The sequence below is a fragment of the Pelobates fuscus genome, chromosome 4 (genome assembly GCF_036172605.1).
Source record: "Pelobates fuscus isolate aPelFus1 chromosome 4, aPelFus1.pri, whole genome shotgun sequence".
In the NCBI taxonomy this organism is placed as follows: Eukaryota; Metazoa; Chordata; class Amphibia; order Anura; family Pelobatidae; genus Pelobates; species Pelobates fuscus.
This window is the reverse complement of record NC_086320.1, coordinates 21611166-21632516: the sequence shown is the minus strand read 5'-3', so window position 1 is coordinate 21632516 and position 21351 is coordinate 21611166. Positions and strand designations below refer to the sequence as shown.

At 39.0% G+C, this 21351-nt stretch overlaps 11 non-coding genes across 11 annotated transcripts; all 11 read right to left on the bottom strand.

The window, feature by feature from the left end:
* Nucleotides 1-347: 347 nt before the first annotated feature.
* On the bottom strand, nucleotides 348-436 carry TRNAY-GUA (transfer RNA tyrosine (anticodon GUA)). The gene is given in 2 exon segments: nucleotides 348-383; nucleotides 400-436. It is a non-coding gene; the product is annotated as a tRNA-Tyr (tRNA).
* Nucleotides 437-3553: 3117 nt separating this feature from the next.
* TRNAY-GUA (transfer RNA tyrosine (anticodon GUA)) lies at nucleotides 3554-3642 on the bottom strand. The gene is given in 2 exon segments: nucleotides 3554-3589; nucleotides 3606-3642. It is a non-coding gene; the product is annotated as a tRNA-Tyr (tRNA).
* Nucleotides 3643-6143: 2501 nt separating this feature from the next.
* On the bottom strand, nucleotides 6144-6232 carry TRNAY-GUA (transfer RNA tyrosine (anticodon GUA)). The gene is given in 2 exon segments: nucleotides 6144-6179; nucleotides 6196-6232. It is a non-coding gene; the product is annotated as a tRNA-Tyr (tRNA).
* Nucleotides 6233-8733: 2501 nt separating this feature from the next.
* On the bottom strand, nucleotides 8734-8822 carry TRNAY-GUA (transfer RNA tyrosine (anticodon GUA)). Its single transcript is given in 2 exon segments — nucleotides 8734-8769; nucleotides 8786-8822. It is a non-coding gene; the product is annotated as a tRNA-Tyr (tRNA).
* Nucleotides 8823-9564: 742 nt separating this feature from the next.
* On the bottom strand, nucleotides 9565-9653 carry TRNAY-GUA (transfer RNA tyrosine (anticodon GUA)). Its single transcript is given in 2 exon segments — nucleotides 9565-9600; nucleotides 9617-9653. It is a non-coding gene; the product is annotated as a tRNA-Tyr (tRNA).
* Nucleotides 9654-12584: 2931 nt separating this feature from the next.
* TRNAY-GUA (transfer RNA tyrosine (anticodon GUA)) lies at nucleotides 12585-12673 on the bottom strand. Its single transcript is given in 2 exon segments — nucleotides 12585-12620; nucleotides 12637-12673. It is a non-coding gene; the product is annotated as a tRNA-Tyr (tRNA).
* A 666-nt stretch (nucleotides 12674-13339) lies between these two features.
* On the bottom strand, nucleotides 13340-13428 carry TRNAY-GUA (transfer RNA tyrosine (anticodon GUA)). The gene is given in 2 exon segments: nucleotides 13340-13375; nucleotides 13392-13428. It is a non-coding gene; the product is annotated as a tRNA-Tyr (tRNA).
* A 1206-nt stretch (nucleotides 13429-14634) lies between these two features.
* Nucleotides 14635-14723, bottom strand: TRNAY-GUA (transfer RNA tyrosine (anticodon GUA)). The gene is given in 2 exon segments: nucleotides 14635-14670; nucleotides 14687-14723. It is a non-coding gene; the product is annotated as a tRNA-Tyr (tRNA).
* A 1746-nt stretch (nucleotides 14724-16469) lies between these two features.
* On the bottom strand, nucleotides 16470-16558 carry TRNAY-GUA (transfer RNA tyrosine (anticodon GUA)). The gene is given in 2 exon segments: nucleotides 16470-16505; nucleotides 16522-16558. It is a non-coding gene; the product is annotated as a tRNA-Tyr (tRNA).
* Nucleotides 16559-19384: 2826 nt separating this feature from the next.
* TRNAY-GUA (transfer RNA tyrosine (anticodon GUA)) lies at nucleotides 19385-19473 on the bottom strand. Its single transcript is given in 2 exon segments — nucleotides 19385-19420; nucleotides 19437-19473. It is a non-coding gene; the product is annotated as a tRNA-Tyr (tRNA).
* A 666-nt stretch (nucleotides 19474-20139) lies between these two features.
* On the bottom strand, nucleotides 20140-20228 carry TRNAY-GUA (transfer RNA tyrosine (anticodon GUA)). The gene is given in 2 exon segments: nucleotides 20140-20175; nucleotides 20192-20228. It is a non-coding gene; the product is annotated as a tRNA-Tyr (tRNA).
* Between the last annotated feature and the right edge of the window lie 1123 nt (nucleotides 20229-21351).

The following is a 21351-nucleotide window of genomic DNA, read 5'->3' as shown; positions in this document are numbered from 1 at the left end:
CTTTAAAAGTATGCATCACATTCACATAAAACTTACATTTTCAGAATCAGCATACTCCAAATACAAACATACGTCAAAATCATACAAATTGGTCCAGTGGTTCAAAAGATAGATCGTAGTCCTTTGTGACCAAATGAAGCATGGCTTTTCTGCCCAAAACCAGTTCCACAGAGTCTTCTATCCTGGAGATAATTGGGAAGTAATCCAATTATCTCCAAGGACAGATGCAAAACTCCATTAAGCACATGGCAGTAAAAAGACAGTAAAATACACAAGGTTACATTTATTACATAAAATACAGACATGCAACATACAGTCCTCTGCTCTACAAGAGAGAAAAGCAAATGTCCTTCGAGCCGGAATTGAACCAGCGACCTAAGGATTGCTATCATATACCAACTACAGTCCTCCGCTCTACCAGCTGAGCTATCGAAGGTAATTCGTGAGTTCACTCAATGTCAAAGTAGGACATTTTTGAAGAATCAGGTAAGCAGTTAAACATTTTGCAACATGCTGCTGTGGCAATGACATCCAGGTAAACAAAAAGTTCAACTAAGCACCCTTCATTTAAAAGAAGAAACATCGATCCCGCTACCTCTCACATGCTAAGCGAACACTCTACCATTTGAGCTAATCCCCCACTTTTCCGCTCTCATCTTTTGTAATGGCACCCTGGGCATAAAGGGGTGCCATTACAAAATGGGTAATGTAATTATCACAAGCAGAGAAATACAGTTTTTCCACATTATTCATAACTTTAAAAGTATGCATCACATTCACATAAAACTTACATTTTCAGAATCAGCATACTCCAAATACAAACATAGGTCAGAATCATACAAATTGGTCCAGTGGTTCAAAAGATAGATCGTAGTCCTTTGTGACCAAATGAAGCATGGCTTTTCTGCCCAAAACCAGTTCAACAGAGTCTTCTATCCTGGAGATAATTGGGAAGTAATCCAATTATCTCCAAGGACAGATGCAAAACTCCATTAAGCACATGGCAGTAAAAAGACAGTAAAATACACAAGGTTACATTTATTACATAAAATACAGACATTCAACATACAGTCTAAGCACCCTTCATTTAAAAGAAGAAGCAGCCACTGGAGAATGCGGGCATCGATCCTGCTACCTCTCACATGCTAAGCGAGCGCTCTACCATTTGAGCTAATCCCCCACTTTTCCACTCTCATCGTTTGTAATGGCACCCTGGGCATAAAGGGGTGCCATTACAAAATGGGTAATGTAATTATCACAAGCAGAGAAATACAGTTTTTCCACATTATTCATAACTTTAAAAGTATGCATCACATTCACATAAAACTTACATTTTCAGAATCAGCATACTCCAAATACAAACATAGGTCAGAATCATACAAATTGGTCCAGTGGTTCAAAAGATAGATCGTAGTCCTTTGTGACCAAATGAAGCATGGCTTTTCTGCCCAAAACCAGTTCCACAGAGTCTTCTATCCTGGAGATAATTGGGAAGTAATCCAATTATCTCCAAGGACAGATGCAAAACTCCATTAAGCACATGGCAGTAAAAAGACAGTAAAATACACAAGGTTACATTTATTACATAAAATACAGACATTCAACATACAGTCTAAGCACCCTTCATTTAAAAGAAGAAGCAGCCACTGGAGAATGCGGGCATCGATCCTGCTACCTCTCACATGCTAAGCGAGCGCTCTACCATTTGAGCTAATCCCCCACTTTTCCACTCTCATCGTTTGTAATGGCACCCTGGGCATAAAGGGGTGCCATTACAAAATGGGTAATGTAATTATCACAAGCAGAGAAATACAGTTTTTCCACATTATTCATAACTTTAAAAGTATGCATCACATTCACATAAAACTTACATTTTCAGAATCAGCATACTCCAAATACAAACATAGGTCAGAATCATACAAATTGGTCCAGTGGTTCAAAAGATAGATCGTAGTCCTTTGTGACCAAATGAAGCATGGCTTTTCTGCCCAAAACCAGTTCCACAGAGTCTTCTATCCTGGAGATAATTGGGAAGTAATCCAATTATCTCCAAGGACAGATGCAAAACTCCATTAAGCACATGGCAGTAAAAAGACAGTAAAATACACAAGGTTACATTTATTACATAAAATACAGACATTCAACATACAGTCTAAGCACCCTTCATTTAAAAGAAGAAGCAGCCACTGGAGAATGCGGGCATCGATCCTGCTACCTCTCACATGCTAAGCGAGCGCTCTACCATTTGAGCTAATCCCCCACTTTTCCACTCTCATCGTTTGTAATGGCACCCTGGGCATAAAGGGGTGCCATTACAAAATGGGTAATGTAATTATCACAAGCAGAGAAATACAGTTTTTCCACATTATTCATAACTTTAAAAGTATGCATCACATTCACATAAAACTTACATTTTCAGAATCAGCATACTCCAAATACAAACATAGGTCAGAATCATACAAATTGGTCCAGTGGTTCAAAAGATAGATCATAGTCCTTTGTGACCAAATGAAGCATGGCTTTTCTGCCCAAAACCAGTTCCACAGAGTCTTCTATCCTGGAGATAATTGGGAAGTAATCCAATTATCTCCAAGGACAGATGCAAAACTCCATTAAGCACATGGCAGTAAAAAGACAGTAAAATACACAAGGTTATATTTATTACATAAAATACAGACATGCAACATACAGTCCTCTGCTCTACAAGAGAGAAAAACACATGTCCTTCGAGCCAGAATTTAACCAGCGACCTAAGGATTGCTATCATATACCAACTACAGTCCTCCGCTCTACCAGCTGAGCTATCGAAGGTAATTTGTGAGTTCACTCAATGTCAAAGTAGGACATTTTTGAAGAATCAGGTAAGCAGTTAAACATTTTGCAACATGCTGCTGTGGCAATGACATCCAGGTAAACAAAAAGTTCAACTAAGCACCCTTCATTTAACCCCTTAAGGACACATGACATGTGTGACATGTCATGATTCCCTTTTATTCCAGAAGTTTGGTCCTTAAGGGGTTAAAAGAAGAAGCATTTATCCCGCTACCTCTCACATGCTAAGCGAGCACTCTACCATTTGAGCTAATCCCCCACTTTTCCGCTCTCATCTTTTGTAATGGCACCCTGGGCATAAAGGGGTGCCATTACAAAATGGGTAATGTAATTATCACAAGCAGAGAAATACAGTTTTTCCACATTATTCATAACTTTAAAAGTATGCATCACATTCACATAAAACTTACATTTTCAGAATCAGCATACTCCAAATACAAACATACGTCAAAATCATACAAATTGGTCCAGTGGTTCAAAAGATAGATCGTAGTCCTTTGTGACCAAATGAAGCATGGCTTTTCTGCCCAAAACCAGTTCCACAGAGTCTTCTATCCTGGAGATAATTGGGAAGTAATCCAATTATCTCCAAGGACAGATGCAAAACTCCATTAAGCACATGGCAGTAAAAAGACAGTAAAATACACAAGGTTACATTTATTACATAAAATACAGACATGCAACATACAGTCCTCTGCTCTACAAGAGAGAAAAGCAAATGTCCTTCGAGCCGGAATTGAACCAGCGACCTAAGGATTGCTATCATATACCAACTACAGTCCTCCGCTCTACCAGCTGAGCTATCGAAGGTAATTCGTGAGTTCACTCAATGTCAAAGTAGGACATTTTTGAAGAATCAGGTAAGCAGTTAAACATTTTGCAACATGCTGCTGTGGCAATGACATCCAGGTAAACAAAAAGTTCAACTAAGCACCCTTCATTTAAAAGAAGAAACATCGATCCCGCTACCTCTCACATGCTAAGCGAGCACTCTACCATTTGAGCTAATCCCCCACTTTTCCGCTCTCATCTTTTGTAATGGCACCCTGGGCATAAAGGGGTGCCATTACAAAATGGGTAATGTAATTATCACAAGCAGAGAAATACAGTTTTTCCACATTATTCATAACTTTAAAAGTATGCATCACATTCACATAAAACTTACATTTTCAGAATCAGCATACTCCAAATACAAACATAGGTCAGAATCATACAAATTGGTCCAGTGGTTCAAAAGATAGATCGTAGTCCTTTGTGACCAAATGAAGCATGGCTTTTCTGCCCAAAACCAGTTCCACAGAGTCTTCTATCCTGGAGATAATTGGGAAGTAATCCAATTATCTCCAAGGACAGATGCAAAACTCCATTAAGCACATGGCAGTAAAAAGACAGTAAAATACACAAGGTTACATTTATTACATAAAATACAGACATTCAACATACAGTCTAAGCACCCTTCATTTAAAAGAAGAAGCAGCCACTGGAGAATGCGGGCATCGATCCTGCTACCTCTCACATGCTAAGCGAGCGCTCTACCATTTGAGCTAATCCCCCACTTTTCCACTCTCATCGTTTGTAATGGCACCCTGGGCATAAAGGGGTGCCATTACAAAATGGGTAATGTAATTATCACAAGCAGAGAAATACAGTTTTTCCACATTATTCATAACTTTAAAAGTATGCATCACATTCACATAAAACTTACATTTTCAGAATCAGCATACTCCAAATACAAACATAGGTCAGAATCATACAAATTGGTCCAGTGGTTCAAAAGATAGATCGTAGTCCTTTGTGACCAAATGAAGCATGGCTTTTCTGCCCAAAACCAGTTCCACAGAGTCTTCTATCCTGGAGATAATTGGGAAGTAATCCAATTATCTCCAAGGACAGATGCAAAACTCCATTAAGCACATGGCAGTAAAAAGACAGTAAAATACACAAGGTTACATTTATTACATAAAATACAGACATTCAACATACAGTCTAAGCACCCTTCATTTAAAAGAAGAAGCAGCCACTGGAGAATGCGGGCATCGATCCTGCTACCTCTCACATGCTAAGCGAGCGCTCTACCATTTGAGCTAATCCCCCACTTTTCCACTCTCATCGTTTGTAATGGCACCCTGGGCATAAAGGGGTGCCATTACAAAATGGGTAATGTAATTATCACAAGCAGAGAAATACAGTTTTTCCACATTATTCATAACTTTAAAAGTATGCATCACATTCACATAAAACTTACATTTTCAGAATCAGCATACTCCAAATACAAACATAGGTCAGAATCATACAAATTGGTCCAGTGGTTCAAAAGATAGATCATAGTCCTTTGTGACCAAATGAAGCATGGCTTTTCTGCCCAAAACCAGTTCCACAGAGTCTTCTATCCTGGAGATAATTGGGAAGTAATCCAATTATCTCCAAGGACAGATGCAAAACTCCATTAAGCACATGGCAGTAAAAAGACAGTAAAATACACAAGGTTATATTTATTACATAAAATACAGACATGCAACATACAGTCCTCTGCTCTACAAGAGAGAAAAACACATGTCCTTCGAGCCAGAATTTAACCAGCGACCTAAGGATTGCTATCATATACCAACTACAGTCCTCCGCTCTACCAGCTGAGCTATCGAAGGTAATTTGTGAGTTCACTCAATGTCAAAGTAGGACATTTTTGAAGAATCAGGTAAGCAGTTAAACATTTTGCAACATGCTGCTGTGGCAATGACATCCAGGTAAACAAAAAGTTCAACTAAGCACCCTTCATTTAAAAGAAGAAGCATCGATCCCGCTACCTCTCACATGCTAAGCGAGCACTCTACCATTTGAGCTAATCCCCCACTATTCCGCTCTCATCTTTTGTAATGGCACCCTGGGCATAAAGGGGTGCCATTACAAAATGGGTAATGTAATTATCACAAGCAGAGAAATACAGTTTTTCCACATTATTCATAACTTTAAAAGTATGCATCACATTCACATAAAACTTACATTTTCAGAATCAGCATACTCCAAATACAAACATACGTCAAAATCATACAAATTGGTCCAGTGGTTCAAAAGATAGATCGTAGTCCTTTGTGACCAAATGAAGCATGGCTTTTCTGCCCAAAACCAGTTCCACAGAGTCTTCTATCCTGGAGATAATTGGGAAGTAATCCAATTATCTCCAAGGACAGATGCAAAACTCCATTAAGCACATGGCAGTAAAAAGACAGTAAAATACACAAGGTTACATTTATTACATAAAATACAGACATGCAACATACAGTCCTCTGCTCTACAAGAGAGAAAAACAAATGTCCTTCGAGCCGGAATTGAACCAGCGACCTAAGGATTGCTATCATATACCAACTACAGTCCTCCGCTCTACCAGCTGAGCTATCGAAGGTAATTCGTGAGTTCACTCAATGTCAAAGTAGGACATTTTTGAAGAATCAGGTAAGCAGTTAAACATTTTGCAACATGCTGCTGTGGCAATGACATCCAGGTAAACAAAAAGTTCAACTAAGCACCCTTCATTTAAAAGAAGAAGCATCGATCCCGCTACCTCTCACATGCTAAGCGAGCACTCTACCATTTGAGCTAATCCCCCACTTTTCCGCTCTCATCTTTTGTAATGGCACACTGGGCATAAAGGGGTGCCATTACAAAATGGGTAATGTAATTATCACAAGCAGAGAAATACAGTTTTTCCACATTATTCATAACTTTAAAAGTATGCATCACATTCACATAAAACTTACATTTTCAGAATCAGCATACTCCAAATACAAACATAGGTCAGAATCATACAAATTGGTCCAGTGGTTCAAAAGATAGATCGTAGTCCTTTGTGACCAAATGAAGCATGGCTTTTCTGCCCAAAACCAGTTCCACAGAGTCTTCTATCCTGGAGATAATTGGGAAGTAATCCAATTATCTCCAAGGACAGATGCAAAACTCCATTAAGCACATGGCAGTAAAAAGACAGTAAAATACACAAGGTTACATTTATTACATAAAATACAGACATTCAACATACAGTCTAAGCACCCTTCATTTAAAAGAAGAAGCAGCCACTGGAGAATGCGGGCATCGATCCTGCTACCTCTCACATGCTAAGCGAGCGCTCTACCATTTGAGCTAATCCCCCACTTTTCCACTCTCATCGTTTGTAATGGCACCCTGGGCATAAAGGGGTGCCATTACAAAATGGGTAATGTAATTATCACAAGCAGAGAAATACAGTTTTTCCACATTATTCATAACTTTAAAAGTATGCATCACATTCACATAAAACTTACATTTTCAGAATCAGCATACTCCAAATACAAACATAGGTCAGAATCATACAAATTGGTCCAGTGGTTCAAAAGATAGATCGTAGTCCTTTGTGACCAAATGAAGCATGGCTTTTCTGCCCAAAACCAGTTCCACAGAGTCTTCTATCCTGGAGATAATTGGGAAGTAATCCAATTATCTCCAAGGACAGATGCAAAACTCCATTAAGCACATGGCAGTAAAAAGACAGTAAAATACACAAGGTTACATTTATTACATAAAATACAGACATTCAACATACAGTCTAAGCACCCTTCATTTAAAAGAAGAAGCAGCCACTGGAGAATGCGGGCATCGATCCTGCTACCTCTCACATGCTAAGCGAGCGCTCTACCATTTGAGCTAATCCCCCACTTTTCCACTCTCATCGTTTGTAATGGCACCCTGGGCATAAAGGGGTGCCATTACAAAATGGGTAATGTAATTATCACAAGCAGAGAAATACAGTTTTTCCACATTATTCATAACTTTAAAAGTATGCATCACATTCACATAAAACTTACATTTTCAGAATCAGCATACTCCAAATACAAACATAGGTCAGAATCATACAAATTGGTCCAGTGGTTCAAAAGATAGATCATAGTCCTTTGTGACCAAATGAAGCATGGCTTTTCTGCCCAAAACCAGTTCCACAGAGTCTTCTATCCTGGAGATAATTGGGAAGTAATCCAATTATCTCCAAGGACAGATGCAAAACTCCATTAAGCACATGGCAGTAAAAAGACAGTAAAATACACAAGGTTATATTTATTACATAAAATACAGACATGCAACATACAGTCCTCTGCTCTACAAGAGAGAAAAACACATGTCCTTCGAGCCAGAATTTAACCAGCGACCTAAGGATTGCTATCATATACCAACTACAGTCCTCCGCTCTACCAGCTGAGCTATCGAAGGTAATTTGTGAGTTCACTCAATGTCAAAGTAGGACATTTTTGAAGAATCAGGTAAGCAGTTAAACATTTTGCAACATGCTGCTGTGGCAATGACATCCAGGTAAACAAAAAGTTCAACTAAGCACCCTTCATTTAAAAGAAGAAGCATCGATCCCGCTACCTCTCACATGCTAAGCGAGCACTCTACCATTTGAGCTAATCCCCCACTATTCCGCTCTCATCTTTTGTAATGGCACCCTGGGCATAAAGGGGTGCCATTACAAAATGGGTAATGTAATTATCACAAGCAGAGAAATACAGTTTTTCCACATTATTCATAACTTTAAAAGTATGCATCACATTCACATAAAACTTAAATTTTCAGAATCAGCATACTCCAAATACAAACATACGTCAAAATCATACAAATTGGTCCAGTGGTTCAAAAGATAGATCGTAGTCCTTTGTGACCAAATGAAGCATGGCTTTTCTGCCCAAAACCAGTTCCACAGAGTCTTCTATCCTGGAGATAATTGGGAAGTAATCCAATTATCTCCAAGGACAGATGCAAAACTCCATTAAGCACATGGCAGTAAAAAGACAGTAAAATACACAAGGTTACATTTATTACATAAAATACAGACATGCAACATACAGTCCTCTGCTCTACAAGAGAGAAAAACAAATGTCCTTCGAGCCGGAATTGAACCAGCGACCTAAGGATTGCTATCATATACCAACTACAGTCCTCCGCTCTACCAGCTGAGCTATCGAAGGTAATTCGTGAGTTCACTCAATGTCAAAGTAGGACATTTTTGAAGAATCAGGTAAGCAGTTAAACATTTTGCAACATGCTGCTGTGGCAATGACATCCAGGTAAACAAAAAGTTCAACTAAGCACCCTTCATTTAACCCCTTAAGGACACATGACATGTGTGACATGTCATGATTCCCTTTTATTCCAGAAGTTTGGTCCTTAAGGGGTTAAAAGAAGAAGCATTTATCCCGCTACCTCTCACATGCTAAGCGAGCACTCTACCATTTGAGCTAATCCCCCACTTTTCCGCTCTCATCTTTTGTAATGGCACCCTGGGCATAAAGGGGTGCCATTACAAAATGGGTAATGTAATTATCACAAGCAGAGAAATACAGTTTTTCCACATTATTCATAACTTTAAAAGTATGCATCACATTCACATAAAACTTACATTTTCAGAATCAGCATACTCCAAATACAAACATACGTCAAAATCATACAAATTGGTCCAGTGGTTCAAAAGATAGATCGTAGTCCTTTGTGACCAAATGAAGCATGGCTTTTCTGCCCAAAACCAGTTCCACAGAGTCTTCTATCCTGGAGATAATTGGGAAGTAATCCAATTATCTCCAAGGACAGATGCAAAACTCCATTAAGCACATGGCAGTAAAAAGACAGTAAAATACACAAGGTTACATTTATTACATAAAATACAGACATGCAACATACAGTCCTCTGCTCTACAAGAGAGAAAAGCAAATGTCCTTCGAGCCGGAATTGAACCAGCGACCTAAGGATTGCTATCATATACCAACTACAGTCCTCCGCTCTACCAGCTGAGCTATCGAAGGTAATTCGTGAGTTCACTCAATGTCAAAGTAGGACATTTTTGAAGAATCAGGTAAGCAGTTAAACATTTTGCAACATGCTGCTGTGGCAATGACATCCAGGTAAACAAAAAGTTCAACTAAGCACCCTTCATTTAAAAGAAGAAGCATCGATCCCGCTACCTCTCACATGCTAAGCGAGCACTCTACCATTTGAGCTAATCCCCCACTATTCCGCTCTCATCTTTTGTAATGGCACCCTGGGCATAAAGGGGTGCCATTACAAAATGGGTAATGTAATTATCACAAGCAGAGAAATACAGTTTTTCCACATTATTCATAACTTTAAAAGTATGCATCACATTCACATAAAACTTACATTTTCAGAATCAGCATACTCCAAATACAAACATAGGTCAGAATCATACAAATTGGTCCAGTGGTTCAAAAGATAGATCGTAGTCCTTTGTGACCAAATGAAGCATGGCTTTTCTGCCCAAAACCAGTTCCACAGAGTCTTCTATCCTGGAGATAATTGGGAAGTAATCCAATTATCTCCAAGGACAGATGCAAAACTCCATTAAGCACATGGCAGTAAAAAGACAGTAAAATACACAAGGTTATATTTATTACATAAAATACAGACATGCAACATACAGTCCTCTGCTCTACAAGAGAGAAAAACACATGTCCTTCGAGCCAGAATTGAACCAGCGACCTAAGGATTGCTATCATATACCAACTACAGTCCTCCGCTCTACCAGCTGAGCTATCGAAGGTAATTTGTGAGTTCACTCAATGTCAAAGTAGGACATTTTTGAAGAATCGGGTAAGCAGTTAAACATTTTGCAACATGCTGCTGTGGCAATGACATCCAGGTAAACAAAAAGTTCAACTAAGCACCCTTCATTTAAAAGAAGAAGCATCGATCCCGCTACCTCTCACATGCTAAGCGAGCACTCTACCATTTGAGCTAATCCCCCACTATTCCGCTCTCATCTTTTGTAATGGCACCCTGGGCATAAAGGGGTGCCATTACAAAATGGGTAATGTAATTATCACAAGCAGAGAAATACAGTTTTTCCACATTATTCATAACTTTAAAAGTATGCATCACATTCACATAAAACTTACATTTTCAGAATCAGCATACTCCAAATACAAACATACGTCAAAATCATACAAATTGGTCCAGTGGTTCAAAAGATAGATCGTAGTCCTTTGTGACCAAATGAAGCATGGCTTTTCTGCCCAAAACCAGTTCCACAGAGTCTTCTATCCTGGAGATAATTGGGAAGTAATCCAATTATCTCCAAGGACAGATGCAAAACTCCATTAAGCACATGGCAGTAAAAAGACAGTAAAATACACAAGGTTACATTTATTACATAAAATACAGACATGCAACATACAGTCCTCTGCTCTACAAGAGAGAAAAGCAAATGTCCTTCGAGCTGGAATTGAACCAGCGACTTAAGGATTGCTATCATATACCAACTACAGTCCTCCGCTCTACCAGCTGAGCTATCGAAGGTAATTTGTGAGTTCACTCAATGTCAAAGTAGGACATTTTTGAAGAATCAGGTAAGCAGTTAAACATTTTGCAACATGCTGCTGTGGCAATGACATCCAGGTAAACAAAAAGTTCAACTAAGCACCCTTCATTTAAAAGAAGAAGCATCGATCCCGCTACCTCTCACATGCTAAGCGAGCACTCTACCATTTGAGCTAATCCCCCACTATTCCGCTCTCATCTTTTGTAATGGCACCCTGGGCATAAAGGGGTGCCATTACAAAATGGGTAATGTAATTATCACAAGCAGAGAAATACAGTTTTTCCACATTATTCATAACTTTAAAAGTATGCATCACATTCACATAAAACTTACATTTTCAGAATCAGCATACTCCAAATACAAACATAGGTCAGAATCATACAAATTGGTCCAGTGGTTCAAAAGATAGATCGTAGTCCTTTGTGACCAAATGAAGCATGGCTTTTCTGCCCAAAACCAGTTCCACAGAGTCTTCTATCCTGGAGATAATTGGGAAGTAATCCAATTATCTCCAAGGACAGATGCAAAACTCCGTTAAGCACATGGCAGTAAAAATACAGTAAAATACACAAGGTTACATTTATTACATAAAATACAGACATGCAACATACAGTCCTCTGCTCTACAAGAGAGAAAAACAAATGTCCTTTGAGCCGGAATTGAACCAGCGACCTAAGGATTGCTATCATATACCAACTACAGTCCTCCGCTCTACCAGCTGAGCTATCGAAGGTAATTCGTGAGTTCACTCAATGTCAAAGTAGGACATTTTTGAAGAATCAGGTAAGCAGTTAAACATTTTGCAACATGCTGCTGTGGCAATGACATCCAGGTAAACAAAAAGTTCAACTAAGCACCCTTCATTTAAAAGAAGAAGCATCGATCCCGCTACCTCTCACATGCTAAGCGAGCACTCTACCATTTGAGCTAATCCCCCACTAATCCGCTCTCATCTTTTGTAATGGCACCCTGGGCATAAAGGGGTGCCATTACAAAATGGGTAATGTAATTATCACAAGCAGAGAAATACAGTTTTTCCACATTATTCATAACTTTAAAAGTATGCATCACATTCACATAAGACTTACATTTTCAGAATCAGCATACTCCAAATACAAACATACGTCAAAATCATACAAATTGGTCCAGTGGTTCAAAAGATAGATCGTAGTCCTTTGTGACCAAATGAAGCATGGCTTTTCTGCCCAAAACCAGTTCCACAGAGTCTTCTATCCTGGAGATAATTGGGAAGTAATCCAATTATCTCCAAGGACAGATGCAAAACTCCATTAAGCACATGGCAGTAAAAAGACAGTAAAATACACAAGGTTACATTTATTACATAAAATACAGACATGCAACATACAGTCCTCTGCTCTACAAGAGAGAAAAACAAATGTCCTTCGAGCCGGAATTGAACCAGCGACCTAAGGATTGCTATCATATACCAACTACAGTCCTCCGCTCTACCAGCTGAGCTATCGAAGGTAATTTGTGAGTTCACTCAATGTCAAAGTAGGACATTTTTGAAGAATCAGGTAAGCAGTTAAACATTTTGCAACATGCTGCTGTGGCAATGACATCCAGGTAAACAAAAAGTTCAACTAAGCACCCTTCATTTAAAAGAAGAAGCATCGATCCCGCTACCTCTCACATGCTAAGCGAGCACTCTACCATTTGAGCTAATCCCCCACTTTTCCGCTCTCATCTTTTGTAATGGCACCCTGGGCATAAAGGGGTGCCATTACAAAATGGGTAATGTAATTATCACAAGCAGAGAAATACAGTTTTTCCACATTATTCATAACTTTAAAAGTATGCATCACATTCACATAAAACTTACATTTTCAGAATCAGCATACTCCAAATACAAACATAGGTCAGAATCATACAAATTGGTCCAGTGGTTCAAAAGATAGATCGTAGTCCTTTGTGACCAAATGAAGCATGGCTTTTCTGCCCAAAACCAGTTCCACAGAGTCTTCTATCCTGGAGATAATTGGGAAGTAATCCAATTATCTCCAAGGACAGATGCAAAACTCCATTAAGCACATGGCAGTAAAAAGACAGTAAAATACACAAGGTTACATTTATTACATAAAATACAGACATGCAACATACAGTCCTCTGCTCTACAAGAGAGAAAAACAAATGTCCTTCGAGCCGGAATTGAACCAGCGACCTAAGGATTGCTATCATATACCAACTACAGTCCTCCGCTCTACCAGCTGAGCTATCGAAGGTAATTCGTGAGTTCACTCAATGTCAAAGTAGGACATTTTTGAAGAATCAGGTAAGCAGTTAAACATTTTGCAACATGCTGCTGTGGCAATGACATCCAGGTAAACAAAAAGTTCAACTAAGCACCCTTCATTTAAAAGAAGAAGCATCGATCCCGCTACCTCTCACATGCTAAGCGAGCACTCTACCATTTGAGCTAATCCCCCACTATTCCGCTCTCATCTTTTGTAATGGCACCCTGGGCATAAAGGGGTGCCATTACAAAATGGGTAATGTAATTATCACAAGCAGAGAAATACAGTTTTTCCACATTATTCATAACTTTAAAAGTATGCATCACATTCACATAAAACTTACATTTTCAGAATCAGCATACTCCAAATACAAACATAGGTCAGAATCATACAAATTGGTCCAGTGGTTCAAAAGATAGATCGTAGTCCTTTGTGACCAAATGAAGCATGGCTTTTCTGCCCAAAACCAGTTCCACAGAGTCTTCTATCCTGGAGATAATTGGGAAGTAATCCAATTATCTCCAAGGACAGATGCAAAACTCCATTAAGCACATGGCAGTAAAAAGACAGTAAAATACACAAGGTTACATTTATTACATAAAAAACAGACATGCAACATACAGTCTTAGCACCCTTCATTTAAAAGAAGAAGCAGCCACTGGAGAATGCGGGCATCGATCCCGCTACCTCTCACATGCTAAGCGAGCGCTCTACCATTTGAGCTAATCCCCCACTTTTCCGCTCTCATCTTTAGTAATGGCACCCTGGGCATAAAGGGGTGCCATTACAAAATGGGTAATGTAATTATCACAAGCAGAGAAATACAGTTTTTCCACATTATTCATAACTTTAAAAGTATGCATCACATTCACATAAAACTTACATTTTCAGAATCAGCATACTCCAAATACAAACATAGGTCAGAATCATACAAATTGGTCCAGTGGTTCAAAAGATAGATCGTAGTCCTTTGTGACCAAATGAAGCATGGCTTTTCTGCCCAAAACCAGTTCCACAGAGTCTTCTATCCTGGAGATAATTGGGAAGTAATCCAATTATCTCCAAGGACAGATGCAAAACTCCGTTAAGCACATGGCAGTAAAAAGACAGTAAAATACACAAGGTTACATTTATTACATAAAATACAGACATGCAACATACAGTCCTCTGCTCTACAAGAGAGAAAAACAAATGTCCTTCGAGCCGGAATTGAACCAGCGACCTAAGGATTGCTATCATATACCAACTACAGTCCTCCGCTCTACCAGCTGAGCTATCGAAGGTAATTCGTGAGTTCACTCAATGTCAAAGTAGGACATTTTTGAAGAATCAGGTAAGCAGTTAAACATTTTGCAACATGCTGCTGTGGCAATGACATCCAGGTAAACAAAAAGTTCAACTAAGCACCCTTCATTTAAAAGAAGAAGCATCGATCCCGCTACCTCTCACATGCTAAGCGAGCACTCTACCATTTGAGCTAATCCCCCACTACTCCGCTCTCATCTTTTGTAATGGCACCCTGGGCATAAAGGGGTGCCATTACAAAATGGGTAATGTAATTATCACAAGCAGAGAAATACAGTTTTTCCACATTATTCATAACTTTAAAAGTATGCATCACATTCACATAAAACTTACATTTTCAGAATCAGCATACTCCAAATACAAACATACGTCAAAATCATACAAATTGGTCCTGTGGTTCAAAAGATAGATCGTAGTCCTTTGTGACCAAATGAAGCATGGCTTTTCTGCCCAAAACCAGTTCCACAGAGTCTTCTATCCTGGAGATAATTGGGAAGTAATCCAATTATCTCCAAGGACAGATGCAAAACTCCATTAAGCACATGGCAGTAAAAAGACAGTAAAATACACAAGGTTACATTTATTACATAAAATACAGACATTCAACATACAGTCTAAGCACCCTTCATTTAAAAGAAGAAGCAGCCACTGGAGAATGCGGGCATCGATCCTGCTACCTCTCACATGCTAAGCGAGCGCTCTACCATTTGAGCTAATCCCCCACTTTTCCACTCTCATCGTTTGTAATGGCACCCTGGGCATAAAGGGGTGCCATTACAAAATGGGTAATGTAATTATCACAAGCAGAGAAATACAGTTTTTCCACATTATTCATAACTTTAAAAGTATGCATCACATTCACATAAAACTTACATTTTCAGAATCAGCATACTCCAAATACAAACATAGGTCAGAATCATACAAATTGGTCCAGTGGTTCAAAAGATAGATCGTAGTCCTTTGTGACCAAATGAAGCATGGCTTTTCTGCCCAAAACCAGTTCCACAGAGTCTTCTATCCTGGAGATAATTGGGAAGTAATCCAATTATCTCCAAGGACAGATGCAAAACTCCATTAAGCACATGGCAGTAAAAAGACAGTAAAATACACAAGGTTACATTTATTACATAAAATACAGACATTCAACATACAGTCTAAGCACCCTTCATTTAAAAGAAGAAGCAGCCACTGGAGAATGCGGGCATCGATCCTGCTACCTCTCACATGCTAAGCGAGCGCTCTACCATTTGAGCTAATCCCCCACTTTTCCACTCTCATCGTTTGTAATGGCACCCTGGGCATAAAGGGGTGCCATTACAAAATGGGTAATGTAATTATCACAAGCAGAGAAATACAGTTTTTCCACATTATTCATAACTTTAAAAGTATGCATCACATTCACATAAAACTTACATTTTCAGAATCAGCATACTCCAAATACAAACATAGGTCAGAATCATACAAATTGGTCCAGTGGTTCAAAAGATAGATCGTAGTCCTTTGTGACCAAATGAAGCATGGCTTTTCTGCCCAAAACCAGTTCCACAGAGTCTTCTATCCTGGAGATAATTGGGAAGTAATCCAATTATCTCCAAGGACAGATGCAAAACTCTGTTAAGCACATGGCAGTAAAAAGACAGTAAAATACACAAGGTTACATTTATTACATAAAATACAGACATGCAACATACAGTCCTCTGCTCTACAAGAGAGAAAAACAAATGTCCTTCGAGCCGGAATTGAACCAGCGACCTAAGGATTGCTATCATATACCAACTACAGTCCTCCGCTCTACCAGCTGAGCTATCGAAGGTAATTTGTGAGTTCACTCAATGTCAAAGTAGGACATTTTTGAAGAATCAGGTAAGCAGTTAAACATTTTGCAACATGCTGCTGTGGCAATGACATCCAGGTAAACAAAAAGTTCAACTAAGCACCCTTCATTTAAAAGAAGAAGCATCGATCCCGCTACCTCTCACATGCTAAGCGAGCACTCTACCATTTGAGCTAATCCCCCACTATTCCGCTCTCATCTTTTGTAATGGCACCCTGGGCATAAAGGGGTGCCATTACAAAATGGGTAATGTAATTATCACAAGCAGAGAAATACAGTTTTTCCACATTATTCATAACTTTAAAAGTATGCATCACATTCACATAAAACTTACATTTTCAGAATCAGCATACTCCAAATACAAACATACGTCAAAATCATACAAATTGGTCCTGTGGTTCAAAAGATAGATCGTAGTCCTTTGTGACCAAATGAAGCATGGCTTTTCTGCCCAAAACCAGTTCCACAGAGTCTTCTATCCTGGAGATAATTGGGAAGTAATCCAATTATCTCCAAGGACAGATGCAAAACTCCATTAAGCACATGGCAGTAAAAAGACAGTAAAATACACAAGGTTACATTTATTACATAAAATACAGACATTCAACATACAGTCTAAGCACCCTTCATTTAAAAGAAGAAGCAGCCACTGGAGAATGCGGGCATCGATCCTGCTACCTCTCACATGCTAAGCGAGCGCTCTACCATTTGAGCTAATCCCCCACTTTTCCACTCTCATCGTTTGTAATGGCACCCTGGGCATAAAGGGGTGCCATTACAAAATGGGTAATGTAATTATCACAAGCAGAGAAATACAGTTTTTCCACATTATTCATAACTTTAAAAGTATGCATCACATTCACATAAAACTTACATTTTCAGAATCAGCATACTCCAAATACAAACATAGGTCAGAATCATACAAATTGGTCCAGTGGTTCAAAAGATAGATCGTAGTCCTTTGTGACCAAATGAAGCATGGCTTTTCTGCCCAAAACCAGTTCCACAGAGTCTTCTATCCTGGAGATAATTGGGAAGTAATCCAATTATCTCCAAGGACAGATGCAAAACTCCATTAAGCACATGGCAGTAAAAAGACAGTAAAATACACAAGGTTACATTTATTACATAAAATACAGACATTCAACATACAGTCTAAGCACCCTTCATTTAAAAGAAGAAGCAGCCACTGGAGAATGCGGGCATCGATCCTGCTACCTCTCACATGCTAAGCGAGCGCTCTACCATTTGAGCTAATCCCCCACTTTTCCACTCTCATCGTTTGTAATGGCACCCTGGGCATAAAGGGGTGCCATTACAAAATGGGTAATGTAATTATCACAAGCAGAGAAATACAGTTTTTCCACATTATTCATAACTTTAAAAGTATGCATCACATTCACATAAAACTTACATTTTCAGAATCAGCATACTCCAAATACAAACATAGGTCAGAATCATACAAATTGGTCCAGTGGTTCAAAAGATAGATCGTAGTCCTTTGTGACCAAATGAAGCATGGCTTTTCTGCCCAAAACCAGTTCCACAGAGTCTTCTATCCTGGAGATAATTGGGAAGTAATCCAATTATCTCCAAGGACAGATGCAAAACTCCATTAAGCACATGGCAGTAAAAAGACAGTAAAATACACAAGGTTACATTTATTACATAAAATACAGACATTCAACATACAGTCTAAGCACCCTTCATTTAAAAGAAGAAGCAGCCACTGGAGAATGCGGGCATCGATCCTGCTACCTCTCACATGCTAAGCGAGCGCTCTACCATTTGAGCTAATCCCCCACTTTTCCACTCTCATCGTTTGTAATGGCACCCTGGGCATAAAGGGGTGCCATTACAAAATGGGTAATGTAATTATCACAAGCAGAGAAATACAGTTTTTCCACATTATTCATAACTTTAAAAGTATGCATCACATTCACATAAAACTTACATTTTCAGAATCAGCATACTCCAAATACAAACATAGGTCAGAATCATACAAATTGGTCCAGTGGTTCAAAAGATAGATCGTAGTCCTTTGTGACCAAATGAAGCATGGCTTTTCTGCCCAAAACCAGTTCCACAGAGTCTTCTATCCTGGAGATAATTGGGAAGTAATCCAATTATCTCCAAGGACAGATGCAAAACTCCATTAAGCACATGGCAGTAAAAAGACAGTAAAATACACAAGGTTACATTTATTACATAAAATACAGACATTCAACATACAGTCTAAGCACCCTTCATTTAAAAGAAGAAGCAGCCACTGGAGAATGCGGGCATCGATCCTGCTACCTCTCACATGCTAAGCGAGCGCTCTACCATTTGAGCTAATCCCCCACTTTTCCACTCTCATCGTTTGTAATGGCACCCTGGGCATAAAGGGGTGCCATTACAAAATGGGTAATGTAATTATCACAAGCAGAGAAATACAGTTTTTCCACATTATTCATAACTTTAAAAGTATGCATCACATTCACATAAAACTTACATTTTCAGAATCAGCATACTCCAAATACAAACATAGGTCAGAATCATACAAATTGGTCCAGTGGTTCAAAAGATAGATCGTAGTCCTTTGTGACCAAATGAAGCATGGCTTTTCTGCCCAAAACCAGTTCCACAGAGTCTTCTATCCTGGAGATAATTGGGAAGTAATCCAATTATCTCCAAGGACAGATGCAAAACTCTGTTAAGCACATGGCAGTAAAAAGACAGTAAAATACACAAGGTTACATTTATTACATAAAATACAGACATGCAACATACAGTCCTCTGCTCTACAAGAGAGAAAAACAAATGTCCTTCGAGCCGGAATTGAACCAGCGACCTAAGGATTGCTATCATATACCAACTACAGTCCTCCGCTCTACCAGCTGAGCTATCGAAGGTAATTTGTGAGTTCACTCAATGTCAAAGTAGGACATTTTTGAAGAATCAGGTAAGCAGTTAAACATTTTGCAACATGCTGCTGTGGCAATGACATCCAGGTAAACAAAAAGTTCAACTAAGCACCCTTCATTTAAAAGAAGAAGCATCGATCCCGCTACCTCTCACATGCTAAGCGAGCACTCTACCATTTGAGCTAATCCCCCACTATTCCGCTCTCATCTTTTGTAATGGCACCCTGGGCATAAAGGGGTGCCATTACAAAATGGGTAATGTAATTATCACAAGCAGAGAAATACAGTTTTTCCACATTATTCATAACTTTAAAAGTATGCATCACATTCACATAAAACTTAAATTTTCAGAATCAGCATACTCCAAATACAAACATACGTCAAAATCATACAAATTGGTCCAGTGGTTCAAAAGATAGATCGTAGTCCTTTGTGACCAAATGAAGCATGGCTTTTCTGCCCAAAACCAGTTCCACAGAGTCTTCTATCCTGGAGATAATTGGGAAGTAATCCAATTATCTCCAAGGACAGATGCAAAACTCTGTTAAGCACATGGCAGTAAAAAGACAGTAAAATACACAAGGTTACATTTATTACATAAAATACAGACATGCAACATACAGTCCTCTGCTCTACAAGAGAGAAAAACAAATGTCCTTCGAGCCGGAATTGAACCAGCGACCTAAGGATTGCTATCATATACCAACTACAGTCCTCCGCTCTACCAGCTGAGCTATCGAAGGTAATTTGTGAGTTCACTCAATGTCAAAGTAGGACATTTTTGAAGAATCAGGTAAGCAGTTAAACATTTTGCAACATGCTGCTGTGGCAATGACATCCAGGTAAACAAAAAGTTCAACTAAGCACCCTTCATTTAAAAGAAGAAGCATCGATCCCGCTACCTCTCACATGCTAAGCGAGCACTCTACCATTTGAGCTAATCCCCCACTATTCCGCTCTCATCTTTTGTAATGGCACCCTGGGCATAAAGGGGTGCCATTACAAAATGGGTAATGTAATTATCACAAGCAGAGAAATACAGTTTTTCCACATTATTCATAACTTTAAAAGTATGCATCACATTCACATAAAACTTACATTTTCAGAATCAGCATACTCCAAATACAAACATAGGTCAGAATCATACAAATTGGTCCAGTGGTTCAAAAGATAGATCGTAGTCCTTTGTGACCAAATGAAGCATGGCTTTTCTGCCCAAAACCAGTTCCACAGAGTCTTCTATCCTGGAGATAATTGGGAAGTAATCCAATTATCTCCAAGGACAGATGCAAAACTCCGTTAAGCACATGGCAGTAAAAATACAGTAAAATACACAATGTTACATTTATTACATAAAATACAGACATGCAACATACAGTCCTCTGCTCTACAAGAGAGAAAAACAAATGTCCTTTGAGCCGGAATTGAACCAGCGACCTAAGGATTGCTATCATATACCAACTACAGTCCTCCGCTCTACCAGCTGAGCTATCGAAGGTAATTCGTGAGTTCACTCAATGTCAAAGTAGGACATTTTTGAAGAATCAGGTAAGCAGTTAAACATTTTGCAACATGCTGCTGTGGCAATGACATCCAGGTAAACAAAAAGTTCAACTAAGCACCCTTCATTTAAAAGAAGAAGCATCGATCCCGCTACCTCTCACATGCTAAGCGAGCACTCTACCATTTGAGCTAATCCCCCACTAATCCGCTCTCATCTTTTGTAATGGCACCCTGGGCATAAAGGGGTGCCATTACAAAATGGGTAATGTAATTATCACAAGCAGAGAAATACAGTTTTTCCACATTATTCATAACTTTAAAAGTATGCATCACATTCACATAAAACTTACATTTTCAGAATCA